Below are 16178 nucleotides of genomic sequence, written 5' to 3' on the forward strand. Positions count from 1 at the left end.
TCATCTTCTAATTCTCCTTGTAGGAAGGCATTATTGACATCCATTTGCCATAGATCCCACTCCAAGTTAACTGCTAAGGAGAGCACCACTCTTATGGTATGAAGCTTAGCTACTGGTGCAAACGTGTCTAGGTAGTCTTCTCCATACACTTGAGTATACCCTCTTGCAACCAGCCTTGTCTTCTTCCTTTCTGGTTTTCCGTTAGCTTGGTACTTGATAGTGAAGAGTAAGCGGCTTGTTACAGCTTTCTTGCCCTTGGGGGAGTTCAGTTTCAAACCAGGTATCATTCTTGACCATGGCTCCTATCTCATCTCCTACTGATTCTCTCCACTCATCTAGTGCCATTGCTTCTTCATAAGTCTTTGGTATGTATGCTTCATCCAGGTTACTGATGAACACAACATGTTCTGCCGCAAAACTTGCAAAGGAGCAGGTTGCTTGAGTAGGATGAGCCACTGCATTGCTGTTGAAGTATACTCTGGTGTCGACCCACTTGGATGGTTTCCTTACTCTAGTACTTTTTCTCAATGGTTGGCTTTGCTCTTCTACCATTGCTTCCTCCTGCTCTTGATCGCCAGTATTCTCTCTACTAGCTTGACCAGATTCTTCAACTCCATCTTGATCATGTGTTGATGTTGAATCACCTTCTGATGTTGATTCATGTTCATTGCCTCCCTCAGGATCATGATGGGTTGTCTCATCAACTGGTGTTGTATCCATATTGATGCTAGGAACTGGAGGTGCGGGAGAGGGCCCTGGCGCTTCATTTCTTGGAGACTGACCAATACCTAAACTCTCCAAAATGGTTCTCAAGTTGTTTGCTCTATCAGATGGGCCATGTGAGAGATCTTTAAGGTTTTCCCAGCTCTTCTCATCATAGTACCCCTGTGATTCCACAAACTTCACATCTCTTGAGACCATCACCCTTTTTGATCCTGGTAGGTAACACTTGTACCCTTTCTGTGTGTGAGAATATCCAATAAACATGGCTTTGACACTCTTTGGATCAAGCTTAGTCCTCTGTTCACCTGGTAACAAGACATAGCAAACACACCCAAACACACGCAAATGATCAATGGGAGGTTTAGTTTTATTCAGTACCTGAAATGGAGAGACATCTTTGAGGACTTTAGTGGGGATCCTATTGATGAGATAGCATGCTGAGACCACTGCATCTCCCCAAAATCTCTTTGGGACATGGGTGTGGAACATCATGCTTCTAGCAACTTCCATAAGATGTCTATTTTTCCTCTCAGCCACTCCATTTTGTTGTGGTGTGTATGGGCAACTTGTTTGGTGAATAATTCCATGTTTTGTTAAGTGTTGTTTGAAGGCATGGCTAGTATATTCTCCCCCATTATCTGACCTAAAAATTTTAATCTTGGAATTGAAATGGTTAGTTACATAGTTTTGGAAGTTAATAAAAGCTTCTAAAACTCTATCTTTACTTTGAATCAGTGTGAGCCATGTATACTTGGATTTTTCATCTATGAAAGTCACAAAATATTTATGGTTTTCTCTAGAAACACATGGAGCAGTCCAGACATCAGAGTGAACTAGATCAAAGCAATTCTCATACATAGTCATAGATGAAGGAAATACAGATTTATGATGTTTACCAAGAATACACGCCTCACAACTGTCAGTCTTGAAAGATAGATTAGGTAACATCAATTCTAAAGCATGAGAATGAGGGTGACCTAATCTAGCATGCCATAACACATTACTAGCTAACACAGAAGCAGAATTAAAAGCATAAGTAGAATCTGAGCTAAGCTTGGTGTCTTCAAGTAAGTAAAGTTCTCCTTTGCTCACACCTTTGCCCAGCATCTTACTGGTCTTAATATCCTGAAAGCAAACATCATTAGGACTGAAAATAACATTGCAATTAAGATCAGTGGTTGCTCTCTTAACAGATAATAAGTTAGAGGTGAAGCTAGACATATAAAGAGCTTGAGACTCTTTTTCAAACAGTTTTAGATTTCCTACTCCCTCAATGGGTATCTTATCACCATTTGCTATCACCACACTTCCTAAGGCAGGTTTGACATTACTAATCAATCTAGCATCTCTAATCATATGGTGAGAAGCTCCTGAATCAATAATCAAAGGCCTAGCAGTGTGAGATGTATGGTGAATAGAGGTTAAAGCATTGACACTGATGTTACCAGAGTTGTTGTGGAGAGCCTTGATGATAGCCTCAAGGTCTGACATGCGGACAAAGGAGTCAGACTGAGAGCTTGAACCACCAACTTGTGTAGTAGAAGTCATAGCTCTTCCATCCTCTCCCATGTGCATGGCTGGAGATTTTGCTTCATGTGCCCTTGCTTGATTGTATTTTGAAGCTGAGGTTGGCCTGAGGTGAGGATGGAGGAACCAGCAGTTGGTTTTGGAGTGTCCTAGCTTCTTGCAGTGTTCACAAGTCACTGATTTGTCACCTCCTCCTCTAGGTTTGAAGTGAGCTTTGTTGGCAGTAGCACTCTCCACTTTCTCAGCCTTATTTGCCATGGACAGTTCTCCCTTTCCACCAAAGAGGCCATCTGATCCTAGCTCCTTTTGAAGCTGAGCACACACATCATCATAACTCCCAAGTTCTTTGCCTCTTAATATATGTTTGACTACATCATTGAAACTTGGGTGAAGTGTGAGAAGCAAGCCAAAGATCTTGTCTTGCTCACGCCTTTCTTCAAGAGTAGTAGGATCATTGGTGCTTGGCCTCAGCATCTCCAACTCAGACCACAGCTGACTGTACTTTCCAAGATGCTTAGTGAAGTCCATCTCTTCTTGCTGCAAGGTGTTGATGGCTCTCTTCACTTCAAAGATTCTGGTTAGGTTATCAGTGTTGCCATAGACCTTTTGTAGAGTGTCCCATAGCTGTTTTGATGTCTCACAGTGTGAGTAAGAGTCCATAATAGGACCATCAAGTGAGCCTTGTAAGACAGACAGCACCATGAGATCTTCTTGAACCCATTTGCTTGCATCTGCCACTACAATCTCCTTGCCATCTTCCCCTTGAGTGACTCGCTTTGGTGCCTCACTTGAAGTGATGTGCTCCCATAAACCTCTTCCACCCAAGGCTGTCTTGGTCATTCTTGACCAAGTAATGTAGTTAGCACCCTTCAGGATGACTGGAATCTTCAATCGCCCATTCTGCTCCATCTTCACTTGTTATTATCCACTGGTCAATAGATTGGCGTCAGAAATTTTTGAATTTTGAATTGTTTCTGGCTAGATGAGTGGATAAATAAAGAGAAATCAAGAGAAGCAAGATAAGCTCTCTAGAAATGAAGTAGAGTGGACAGAACAGAGTGAGCACTCTCAGGAATTAGAGAAAACAGAGTGAGCACAAATCTATTATCCACTGTATAATAGAAATTGCAAGAGAATTTTTTTGAATTTTCTGGTTGGATGAAATGAATCAGAGTGTTTATGCGGAAGTAAATGAGGTAATCAGGAGCTTAATGCTCTGATACCATGTAAGAAAATGAAGAACAAGAGAGATAATGCTCAAGAACAAGAGAGAGAGAGAGAGAGAGTAAACAGAGAGTAAGAGAGACAGAGTAAAGAAGGATTTGTTTCCTTAGTTTAGTTTGATCATGCAGATACAATATAAATAGACTTAGCAATTAGCATAAAGACAACATGAATAAAAATAAATAAATGCATATGCCAGATCCTGAAAGTGACAACACTCCAACGGTAACTTTGACTCTAGAATGTTCATTGGTAGATTTAAATTTTCTCAAGTCTGGTTGTCTACTTCTCAAGTCTGGTTGTCTGCTTCTCAAGTCTGGAGTCTTATTTCTCAAGTCTTGTACTTTCTTCTCAAGTCTTGTGAGGATCATCCTAGTTCAAACTCCTTTTATGTCTTTGTGTCAATACTTGGTGGGGTTCTTCGTCACACTCAAGATGATTCTTGTCTCTGCAATATACGTTCTGAGGCGTAACATGTTTGGTTTTGATATCGACAGTAAAGCAACTCATCATTGGAGACATCAAAGTGTAAGTCTGTATATATTTGTGTGGGATCAGCTTAAAAAGTTTCTTCATTTCATATGTTTATTTTCAGGCCTGAGTCTATTGGGTATTGTTATTGGTATTGTTTTCTTGATCGTGACGATTATATTTCAGTATTTTTATTTCTCTGAAGATTCCAATGTAAGTGTGTTTCACCCTGTGCTGGTTCTCCTTATCAATGTTCCTGAACCATGCTGTTGGTTATGTGTAGTGGCTTGTGGAGTATAATGCAGCACTAGCAGCTATTTCCTTCATGATTTTTCTTGGACTAAGTAAATACCCGTACAGTTTTGTTATTTCAAACCTAAAATATTGTGCAATGTCTCCAATACCCGTACAAAACTGTACAACGTACAATTATTTTTGTCTATACAATGTACAGTTTTGTTATTTCAAAAATAATTCTGATGTTATCTCTCTTTTGTCAAATGTTTTTGATTGGGGGAACAAAAGAAGTGCTGGTTCTACAATAGAAGAAAGACAATCCTTTGAAGAAAACTTCTTAGACAAGGGGTTTGTAGATACCTTTAGAAAACGTCTTGGTGTCGTAGGTTACACTTATTGGGGTTATCACCATGGTACCCGCAAAACCAACAAAGGTAATCAAGTCTGCATAGAACTGGTGAATTGGTGTGTGTGAAAACATGATGGAGGGACTACTTCTTGGTATTTGAATTAATTGCAGCTAATGTCCATGATTCTTAGATTCTCCCTGATACCACCGGCCCCATTACTATTTACTCTCAAAGCTCGGATATATCCTCAAATTTTTATTGTTCCAAGCATTTTTTGGGTGTTTTGGCTAAAGTCTTAAATGACTGTTCTTGATTCACAAGTTATGCTTACCTGAAATATGGAAATTTATATCTTTTAGAAGTCAAATGTCTTCATCGCAATGTAATATTTTGAAAATGAAAGGTTAAACTTTTGTTGATATTTTCCCTACTGTTAAAAACATCAATAAAATAAATATTTTGGAAAAAGTTATTTGATAAAAAAAAAATTCTTTAAATTTCTACAACTAGGGTTGGACAAAAAAACTGAAACGAACCGAGTCAAACCGAATCAACCGAACCGAAACCGATCGAGACTAAACCAAAGTCTATTATCAAATAGTTCGGTTTAAGATTTTTCCAATTTGAAACAAACGAACTGAAACTGATCCGTATCAAACCGAATTAAACCAAACCGATAAACCAATGTATTTTTGTTATTATTTGAAGTAAACATACTAGCAATATATAATATACTAAATCTAAAACTAAAGTCACTGTTAACTTTATTAACGATGTTGGTTTTTAAAAAATTTCTATTTACTTTAGTTAACTTTAGTTTGATTGTGTTCTTATAATTTTTTGTGATTTTAAGGTTTTTGTTTCACTTTTATATTAGATTTAGTTTACATAGTTTATTTTTAAAAGGCATTATTAATGATGTTTTTTTATTTTCTATTTACTTTAATTAACTTTTATTTGATTGTGTTTTTATAATTTTTTGTGTGTTGTAGAGGTTTTTGTTTCAGTTTTATATTAGATTTTGTTTACATAATTTTTTTTTCATAATCACATGATTTCATGACCATGCGTTTATGTTTTAAAACATGATTTCTCTTTAAAAAGACTAAACTCGAGGCAACCCGATTGAACCAAACCGAAACACAAACCAAACTGAATATAAATCAAACTGAAACCAATCCAAACCAAACTAATTATAGTTTACTTCACTTGGAAAAATTCTAGAACCGGATTACCCAAAACCTAACCGATAAAATCACTGAAGTACCCACCCCTAATTACAACAACGAGAATATTACATAGACGATTGTACACCTGACATTTCTACCATCTTTATGAGAATTCACGCCTGACTACACTGCTCCAAGCCGTCTTATGAGATTAATGTAACCTATTTCTCCATAATCTGCATATATAATTTTGGTATTTTCTAAGATTTGAATCCGAGACCTCCTGATATAGAGGCATTAATAAATCCTTAGTTAAATCACTGGATCAAATGTTTTCACAGATATAATAGTAAATTGTGAACTTAAAATAAATTAATTGTGTTTATTGAACTACTATTAGTTTAAATTATTACAAGTTGATAATTACATAAAATAGTGTATCTATATATAAATTTAATAATTTTTCTTAATATGGGTGAATAAATAACAAATCTATCTTTGTGGAACATAATGAGTAATTGATTAACCATAGACATTTATTTTGAAGGACTCTTAAAAAATCTGAATAAAATCTATTGTTATTTGGAGGAGGATTGTTAAATTCCATTCAAAATCTTTTGTTATTCAAAAATTTTAGTTATCATTAAATTTATAATTCTATTAAAATTTATTGTTGTTGAGATGTAAATTTTTTTTGTTTTTACTCATAAGACTAAATTTTGAAAATATCATATATTTTCATATATTTTTGAAATCTATATAATTAAAAAAACATACAAAACACACATAAAATTGAATAATGCAAATTCATATCGCAACCTTAACATGAGTTATAAACACAATTTCAGTTCTCTACATGTACGACTCTTTGATCAACAATTAATATCATAATATATATGTAACATTTTAAATTGTGATATGTGAAAATGTTTAAAAGAATTAGGCTCCGAATGGTAACAGCGGATTGGGCGGTGCGGGACAAGCGGAATAGTTAGTGCAGTGCGGTTTTACTGCGGTTTATATATGAGAAACGCACACTTCGGAACAAGTACGGTTCGTCTAAGCGGTGCGGTTCATAATAAAATAGGAATGGTGACATTTATAATGAATAGTATAGCTGCGGGATAGATAATGTATTTTATATTATATAAACTAAAATATTAATGATACTAATATAATTTTAAATATATATTATTTGAAAAAATTATATAGCTTAAATATGAATAATATTTCTGGGTATTTCAATATACAAATAATATTTTAAAATTATTTGATTATTTTAAAACTAAATATAGTTAAATTTATAAATATATAAACTATAAAATTTAGGTATCCATTTGGTTCTCGATTCGATTTTGGTTTGGTTCTAATTTTTCGGTTATAGAGATATAAGTCCACTAGTATAATTGATAGGATCTAAACCCGGACAAAAAATATATTTCAGTTTGATTTTCGGTTTCGGGTACATGTGTCCAGAACTACTTACTACCATCAAATCTTAATATATTTACACTTTATAAACTATAAATTAGTGCAACTAATATAGTTTTTTAAAATATAAAATTTTTATTTTTAGAATTACTTTATATATCTGAAATATAAAATTGAATATGCTATTACTGAGATTTATAGACAATTATTTTATTTTTAAAAACTTATAATTTCAGTAATTGTTCTTTACACAAAAATAAATTAAGATATCAGCTATACAAATTTAATTAAAAACTATTTATTTAATTTATAAAAAGACCTTTTATATATCTAAAAAACTGTACAAATCATATTCACATATTTTCTCATCTAAAACTCAAAAAAAAATCTGATATTTAATCGGAAAACTTGTTTTTAAAATTTAGATTACCCAAAAAACAGAACTGAATTGGATCCAGAATGACCTCGGATATAAGCTGGTTCTAAATTTTGTTATCCGAATTAAACCGAAACCGAACCAAACTCAAATGAATCCTATGTTTCTAGAAAGATAGAAACAAAAGAACTGAACCAAAAATTAGTGTTAATGTAACTGAGTGAACATATTTATAATTACTCATAAAAAATTAAGTAAATAAGTAAAGCTAATATAAAGATATGGTAAATAAATGAAGAAAATGATTTACAATAATATATCCACTTAACCACACCCTATCAATCTCATAACCACACCATGTTAGCTTCTTTTCAGTTATGGGTGCTGTTAATGAGTAAATGTGTCCCGCATTACTCTTTTTTCAAAAAAAATTATTTATTTTATTTATAAAATTAGCAGCAAAATTTATAGCTGAATGGTAACATGGTTTTCTTCCCGCGTGGTGTTCTAGTCGTCCCGCACTTAATATTCAAAACCTTAATTTGGTTACATATATTATTAAAGTTGACTTTTTTTTTGTCATCGTAAGCGTGATTCTGACCTCCAGCACATGGGCGCTGGAAGAGTATGCCAATATGATCTTAATGAGGTGCGGAACTTTGCATCTGACATTCGTTGGGCTTACCTCTTCGGGAGTCTACGTCCCGGCGTTTTTGTGCAATAAACCCCTCCGGCCGAAGACTAGTGGTAGGTGGTCCCGCGTAGCTTTCGGAGAAGACACAACTGTTTAGAATTCAAGAGTTATATGTACTTGAGTTGGAATAGCGGAATGATAGATTAATTTATTGAGAAGAAGTCATACGTCGATCGTAGGTCATTGATATGTGGTGTTTTTAACATCATTGTATATATGTTTTCATTTGTTTCAAGTCACTAATTCGTGTCAGTCTAGTCCTTTTTGACCTTTTACAGGTCTGGAGTTGGTAGAAGGAAGAAGAGAAGGTGTCTGATGAAAAGAAGTCATTTTGGAGCATTCCTGCGGAGAACACTCAAGAGAACAGTCCCGAGACTGTTCTATCGCAAGCGGAACAAGCAGACGGAGTGATCCGGAGATTGTTCCAGACGAATATGGAAACTCCTATTTCGGGAATTAAAGCCCTGATGCCCTAATCTCTTTTCTTCTGATTGGCGCCTCCATATAAAAACGCCACCTATCTATTTTCTATTTTTTTTTACGCTAGTTTTTGCAAGAGACAAGTTTCATACTTTGGATTCAAGCTTTTGTAAGGGAGAAGGCTCTCATCTCACTCGAGAGAACAACCTGAACCCTAGTTTATTTCTTCTTAATCTGATCATGAGTATTTCAGTTTCATCTGTTGTTCTTCTCTGCATCATGATTGAGTAGTCGACTGTTGATCTAGGGTGATAGAGTGCATTCGCGACTGAGCATAGATAGGTTATCAATTAGTAAATCTTCATTCATTCATTGTTTCATGCATGCGTTAAACTGATCATCTAGCGTTTGATCCCAAGTAAATCTGTGCATCAAAAGTGTAATAGGTTGCTAGATCCTGTATGAATGAGCACTGCATCCTTAGCCACACGAAAGTAGATGTTAAGGTGCACTGTGAACAGATCAGAGTCATTCATTAAGGTTCACCATCAGATCTCAGACCAAGCGACATCTTAGGAGCTGGGTCTGATCGGTGAAAGGATCAACTACACGACAGTGTGTTGTTCTAGCCTGCTCTCCGAGTTCTAGATAGAACTGCATCGAACCTGAATAGCTGCTCGGTCCCGATTGAGATCACTCGCATTCATCCTAGATTAACTCCTTTTAATTTGAATTCATCACTTGTGCTTTTTACTTGTTCTCTACGTCACCTCTTTAAACCAAATATTTATTTTCTTCTTAGCTTGATTTCGGAACTCATAGAACTAGAGTGTAGACTGGTCCTATGGATTTGAATCTCAAATACTACAATTGCAACTGTTAACTTGACAGTAGCAAGGATTCATTTTTAGTGTATCAAGTTTTGGCGCCGTTGCGACGGGGACCAGATTTTTTACCTCTAATTTTCGGTTTCATATCTAGTCTAAGATATCTAACTCGTTTTATTTTCTTTGTTTCAGCTGATGATCCAGGTGCATGACCAGTAGACATACTCGGAGCAACGCACAAGGACCATTGCATCAGCTTACTAACGAAGAACTAGCGAGATTGGAACGACAGAACCGTCAACAGCCGAGATCAACGAACACCAACATGGGTGATCATGCAGATGATCTCACTGCTGCAATTGCACTCATGCAACAGCAGATGCAGCAGATGCAGCAATCCAAACGCAGCAAGCTGCTGCCGAGCAAGCTGCTCTGAATGCTGCGAACCAGCAGAACCAACAGGAGGAAGTGGTCCAGATCGGGCAGAGAAACTTGCTGTGTAATCTGCCTGCTACGCGATCTGCCATAACCCCTCCACCGTGCACTAGGCAAGACTTCGAGATCAAGCCAGCCTTGATAAGTCTAGTGCAAAGGAAGATCTTCAATGGACTTCCTGCTGAGATACCGATGGACCACATCGAGCACTTTGAGAAGATGTGTGGTTTCACTAAAGCGAACGGAGTACCACCCGATTACATCAAGTGTACTCTGTTCCCTTTTTCTCTTGATGGGAAAGCTGCTCGCTGGCTTGATTCACTACCCACAGGATCACTCACTACTTGGGAACAAGTCCGAGAGGCCTTCTTAAGCCACTTCTACACGAAATCGAAGACGGCAGCTCTGAGACAGAAAATCGTGACCTTCAAACAGCTGGTGGACGAGCCGTTCTGCGATGCTTGGGAGCGATTCAATGTCTACCGCAGAGAGTGCCCACATCACGGTTTTGAGGAAGACTATCTGCTGGGAGTGTTCTACGATGGAGTAGGCTGGGAGTACAGGAACGCTTTGAATTCAGCCAGTAAGGGAGATTTCATGACTCAGTCCACTCAGGGTGCATTCGAGTTGATTGAGAACATGGCCTCAAGCTCAGCTGACAATAACCGCGAGACTGATCGCACTCAGAAGGTGAAGAGCATCGACAACAGCAAGATTGATGAGCTCTCTGCTAAGGTCGATCAGCTGATCAAGAGTAACCAGAACCAGGTCTTCATCATGGAAGAATCCCCTCAGGATAAAGCTACCGCGGAAGGCACATCAGAGGCAGGTCAGTCGGCTGAGGATCAGCATGAAGTAAGCTATGTGAATGGGCAAGGATGGCAGTTCAAGAACTATCACCCGAACCCGAACGTGAGGAACAATCCCCACCTGTTCAACGCCCCTAAACCAGACGATAAAGCTCAAGGAACCCAGGGTCAGAACAGTGGATACCAAAGGCCCTATGGCAATCAGGGAAGAACCTTTGTCCTCAACCCAGCTCAGAATGCCCAATTCCACAACCAGAAACAGCCGGTTAATCAGCAAGCTGCACAACCGACTCAGACTGCTCTGAATGATGACATGAAGAGCCTCGCCAATATGATGAGCCAACTGCTCCAAGGACAGCAGATCCAAGGGAAAGCACTGAACCAGGTCACAAACGACATCAACACCAGGATGAATCATATGTTCAATGACCTGAGTGCGAAGTACGACAATGTCTCAAGCCATATGAGACAGATGGATATTCAGATTGCTCAGACTGCTGAGAATGTGAAGAGACAGCAAGGAACTCTCCCTGGAAAAACAGACAAGAACCCCAAGGAGTGCAATGCAGTAGGGTTGAGGAGTGGAAAGCAACTGCCTGATCTAGACCCCAGGAGATTCACATCGGCTGAGAAAGGGAAGCAGAAGGAGTCGGATCAGCCATCTAAAGCTGTACCCACAGATGAGGATGATGCAGAGCAACCTACTGAGACTGCTCCGACTGAAGCAGAGCGACCCGCTGGGGTTGTTCCACCGACTGCAGCACCTTCTCCTGCTCGTCAGTATGTACCGAAGGTTCCTTATCCTGTTCCAGCTAAGGCTACACGCAAGGATAAGGAAGAGATGAAGTGTAGGAAGATGCTAGAAGACCTAACTGTCAAACTCCCTCTGATGAGTGCGATCCAGATGATACCATCCATGCGTAGCTTTGTCAAGGGACTGATCTCTGGGAAGATATCTGATGACAGTGAGTTCATGATTGTCTCTAAGGAGTGCAGCGCGGTGCTCCAGAACAGAAGGATCAAGAATATGGGTGATCCGGGAAAGTTTGTTCTCTCGGTTCAGATTGGGAGAACACTTTTCTCATGCTCATTGGTCGATCTAGGGTCGAGCATAAACCTCATGCCATACACTGTGGCTAAGCGCCTTGGATACTCAGACTTCAAGCCTACCAGGATGTCCCTAGTGTTTGCTGACCGATCTGTTAAGTCTCCAGTTGGGATCCTAGAAGATCTTCAAGTCCTGGTTGGAAACACCATTGTTCCTGCCGATTTCGTTGTTCTGGAAGTCGAGAAAGACTCCAATGATCCACTGATCCTAGGCAGACCATTCCTCTGCACTGTTGGAGCTATCATTGATGTCCGACAAGGGAAGATTGATCTCCACCTTGGAGATATTGTGATGAAATTTGAGATGGATCAGATGCTCAAGAAACCGATGCTGGATGGACAGACCTTCACTGTTCAAGAAGAAGGTGATCCATTAGAGCCGCATGAGGGAATGATCGAGGAGATTCTTACCGAGGATCCGCTTGAACTTGCCTTAGTCAGAGCTGAATCCGAGCAGAGTCTAGAGAGTGTTGATGCTGATGCCTATGCCAAATTCCTGGATTCAGCTAGGAGTATTGAGAGAATGGTGGCGAATCTAAGTCTGGGGGAGAACAGCGAGTCCAGCACAGCGACTGGAACAACCGCGCCTCTGAACCCGACTGTTCCGGCAACTCAGACCGATGACTCATGGAGTGAGCTGAAAGCTCCAAAAGTAGAGCTCAAATCCCTTCCCAAGGGCCTCAGGTATGCATTTCTTGGACCCAATTCCACATATCCTGTTATTGTGAATGCTGACCTGAACAATGCAGAGACTGCTCTGCTTTTGTGTGAGCTGAGAAAATATCGTAAGGCTTTGGGTTATTCTCTAGCTGACATACCTGGCATTTCACCTGATCTGTGCATGCATAGAATACACCTGGAAGATGAATCGATGACTTTTGTAGAACATCAGAGGAGGTTAAACCCAAATCTAAAAGATGTTGTTAAGAAAGAGATAATGAAACTTCTAGAAGCAGGTGTGATCTATGCGATCTCTGATAGTAAGTGGGTTAGTCCTGTGCATGTAGTACCTAAGAAAGGTGGGATCACTGTGATAACCAATGAAAAGAACGAATTGATCCCCACTAGAACAGTTACTGGTCATCGCATGTGCATTGATTTTCGTAAGTTGAATGCTGCGACTCGTAAGGATCACTTCCCACTTCCTTTTATTGATCAAATGCTTGAGAGATTAGCTAACCATCCTTACTACTGCTTTTTAGATGGTTATTCAGGTTTCTTTCAGATTCCCATCCACCCAGATGATCAGGAGAAGACGACGTTCACATGCCCTTATGGAACATATGCATACAGGAGGATGCCCTTCGGCTTGTGCAATGCTCCAGCGACCTTCCAGCGATGCATGATGTCGATTTTTACTGATCTGATTGAAGACATAATGGAGGTTTTCATGGACGATTTCAGCGTCTATGGAAGCTCATTTCATGTCTGTTTGTCAAATTTGTGCAGGGTGCTGAAGCGATGCGAGGAGAAGCATCTGGTGCTGAACTGGGAGAAATGCCACTTCATGGTCAGAGATGGGATTGTTCTGGGACACAAGATATCAGAGAAAGGCATTGAGGTGGACAAGGCCAAGATCGAGGTCATGATGAGTCTGCAACCACCAACTTCAGTGAAGGGAATCAGGAGTTTCTTGGGACACGCTGGTTTCTATAGGAGGTTCATCCAGGACTTCTCTAAGATCGCGAAACCACTCACTCGGCTGCTCTGCAAGAAAGCTCAGTTTTCCTTTGACAGCGACTGCTTAGCCGCATTCCACACGATCAAGGGAGCCCTAGTCAGTGCACCAGTTGTCCAACCTCCAGACTGGGATCTTCCTTTTGAGATCATGACAGATGCAAGTGATTTTGCAGTAGGAGCAGTCCTTGGACAGCGTAAGGACAAGAAGCTTCACGTAATCTACTATGCAAGCAGAACCTTGGACGAAGCTCAGTGCCGATACGCAACCACAGAGAAGGAGCTCCTTGCCATCGTGTTCGCTTTCGAGAAGTTCAGATCCTATCTGGTTGGATCAAAGGTGATTGTGCACACAGACCATGCAGCTCTCAAGTACCTACTCACGAAGAAGGATGCTAAACCGCGACTCTTAAGGTGGATTCTTTTGCTCCAAGAGTTTGATCTGGAGATAAGAGACAAGAAGGGGGTTGATAATGGAGTAGCAGATCATCTCTCCAGGATGAAAGTGTCAGATGAGACAGTTCTTGATGAGGAACAACCGATGGAGTACATCAATGCGATTGGTCTGCGCAACATGGAGCAGTCGTCACCTGCTGTCAAGGACTGTTCCCGCGTAGAAGGAGCATTCGTTGCAGTGATCCAGAAGGAGTACCCGAACCTTCCATGGTTTGCTGAGATTGCCAACTTCTTGGCAGCTGAGAAAGAGCCTTTGAGGTTCACTGGGAATGAGAAAAGGAAATTTCTAAGGGAGGCGAGGCACTACTTCTGGGATGAGCCATATCTCTATCGGCAAGGCAAGGATGGGATCTTCAGGAGATGTGTTCCAGAGGCTGATATTCCAGGGATCATTCACCACTGCCATGGTTCCTCTTATGCTGGTCACTTCGCCACTTTCAAGACTGTTTCCAAGATCCTCCAAGCCGGTTTCTGGTGGCCCACTATGTTCAGAGATGCTCACGCCTTCATATCTCGATGCAATTCATGCCAAAGGATGGGGAGTATAAGCAAGCAAAATGAGATGCCCCAGAACTACATCTTGGAAGTTGAAGTGTTCGATTGCTGGGGGATCGATTTCATGGGACCATTCCCAGTCTCTCACAAGAACGAGTACATCCTAGTTGCTGTGGACTATGTCTCCAAGTGGGTAGAAGCAATTGCTAGCCCAACCAACGATGCGCGATTTGTAATCAAGATGTTCACCTCCATTATCTTTCCGAGATTTGGAGTGCCTAGAGTGGTTATAAGCGATGGTGGAACTCACTTTATCAACAAGTTGTTCCAAGGGTTGCTGAGCAAGAATGGTGTCAAACACAAGGTTGCAACCGTCTATCATCCTCAAACAAGTGGTCAAGTGGAAGTTTCCAACAGAGAGATCAAGAACATTCTGCAGAAAACTGTCAACACCACCCGCAAGGACTGGTCCCTTAAGCTTGACGATGCTCTCTGGGCGTACAGAACAGCCTATAAGACCCCGCTAGGGACCACTCCCTATCATTTGGTCTATGGCAAGGCGTGCCACCTACCTGTTGAGCTAGAGTACAAAGCCGCTTGGGCTGTCAAACTACTCAACTTCGACATCAAACCCGCCAAGGAGAGGCGAACCATTCAGATCCACGAGTTGGAGGAGATCAGGCATCTGGCATATGAGAATTCTAAGATCTACAAAGAAAAGACCAAGGCGTTCCACGACAAGCGGATCATCAGCAGAAGCTTTGTTCCGAACGATCAGGTCTTACTCTTCAATTCACGGGTTAAGCTGTTCCCTGGAAAGCTTAAATCTAGATGGTCTGGACCTTTCACCATCAAGGAGGTTCGCCCTTATGGAGCGTTGTGTTGCTGGACACAAGAGGAGGAGAATTTGTTGTCAATGGTCAGCGTCTCAAGCCATATCTTGCTGACACAACAATCGCTGAAGGTGTAGAGATACCCTTAAGCGATCCCCCTCAAGCCTAATCGGCTCATTGAAGTCAAGCTAGTGACAGAAAACAAGCGCTTGGTGGGAGGCAACCCACTGGTGAGTGTAAATATTGTTTTCTTTTTGTCTTTATCTTTCTAGGAACTAACTTGCAGGTTGAAAAATCAAGAAAATTCGAGATCACTCCAGGGGAGCACTCCAGCGGTTGTTCCGCCGATTGTTCCCAGGTAAGTTCTCGAACAAAAAAAAATAAAAAAAAAAATAAAAAAAAAAAGGAAGGGAAGCGGTTTTGATTGGTTTTTAAAGCCCAAACATTCCACTTCCCCACTTCATCTCTCTCGCCGCACAACCCCCCCCTTTTAGAACCCTAAAATCGCAACTCACATCTCTCTCTCCTTCTCTTCGATTTTGGTTCTAACCTCTTGGGATTTTCTTGAGATTGGGTTGTTCTGCAGGATTCACCTCCTCCATCAAGGTAATCGGACAAGAACTCTCCCCTTCTTTGCGCATGCAAATCGCGAATTGGGAGTGACTTTGGCTCCTCTTTTTCCTTTATGCTTGCGATTTCATCCTAGATTGTAGCTCTTTGATAGTATATTTGCTACTAGGATTGAATTCATGGTTAGTTTTTGAATGGAATAAGAACCGATTGTTGCTTGAACTTATTGGCTTTGCGATTTCTACTGTTGAGATTGAGGCTTGTGTAGGTTGTCTAGTAATCGATGGACTTGGATGGAACAAGAAGATTGGATTGTTCCATCGTTGCTAGAACAACCGACGAACTGT

The sequence above is a fragment of the Raphanus sativus genome, chromosome 3 (genome assembly GCF_000801105.2).
Source record: "Raphanus sativus cultivar WK10039 chromosome 3, ASM80110v3, whole genome shotgun sequence".
In the NCBI taxonomy this organism is placed as follows: domain Eukaryota; kingdom Viridiplantae; phylum Streptophyta; class Magnoliopsida; order Brassicales; family Brassicaceae; genus Raphanus; species Raphanus sativus.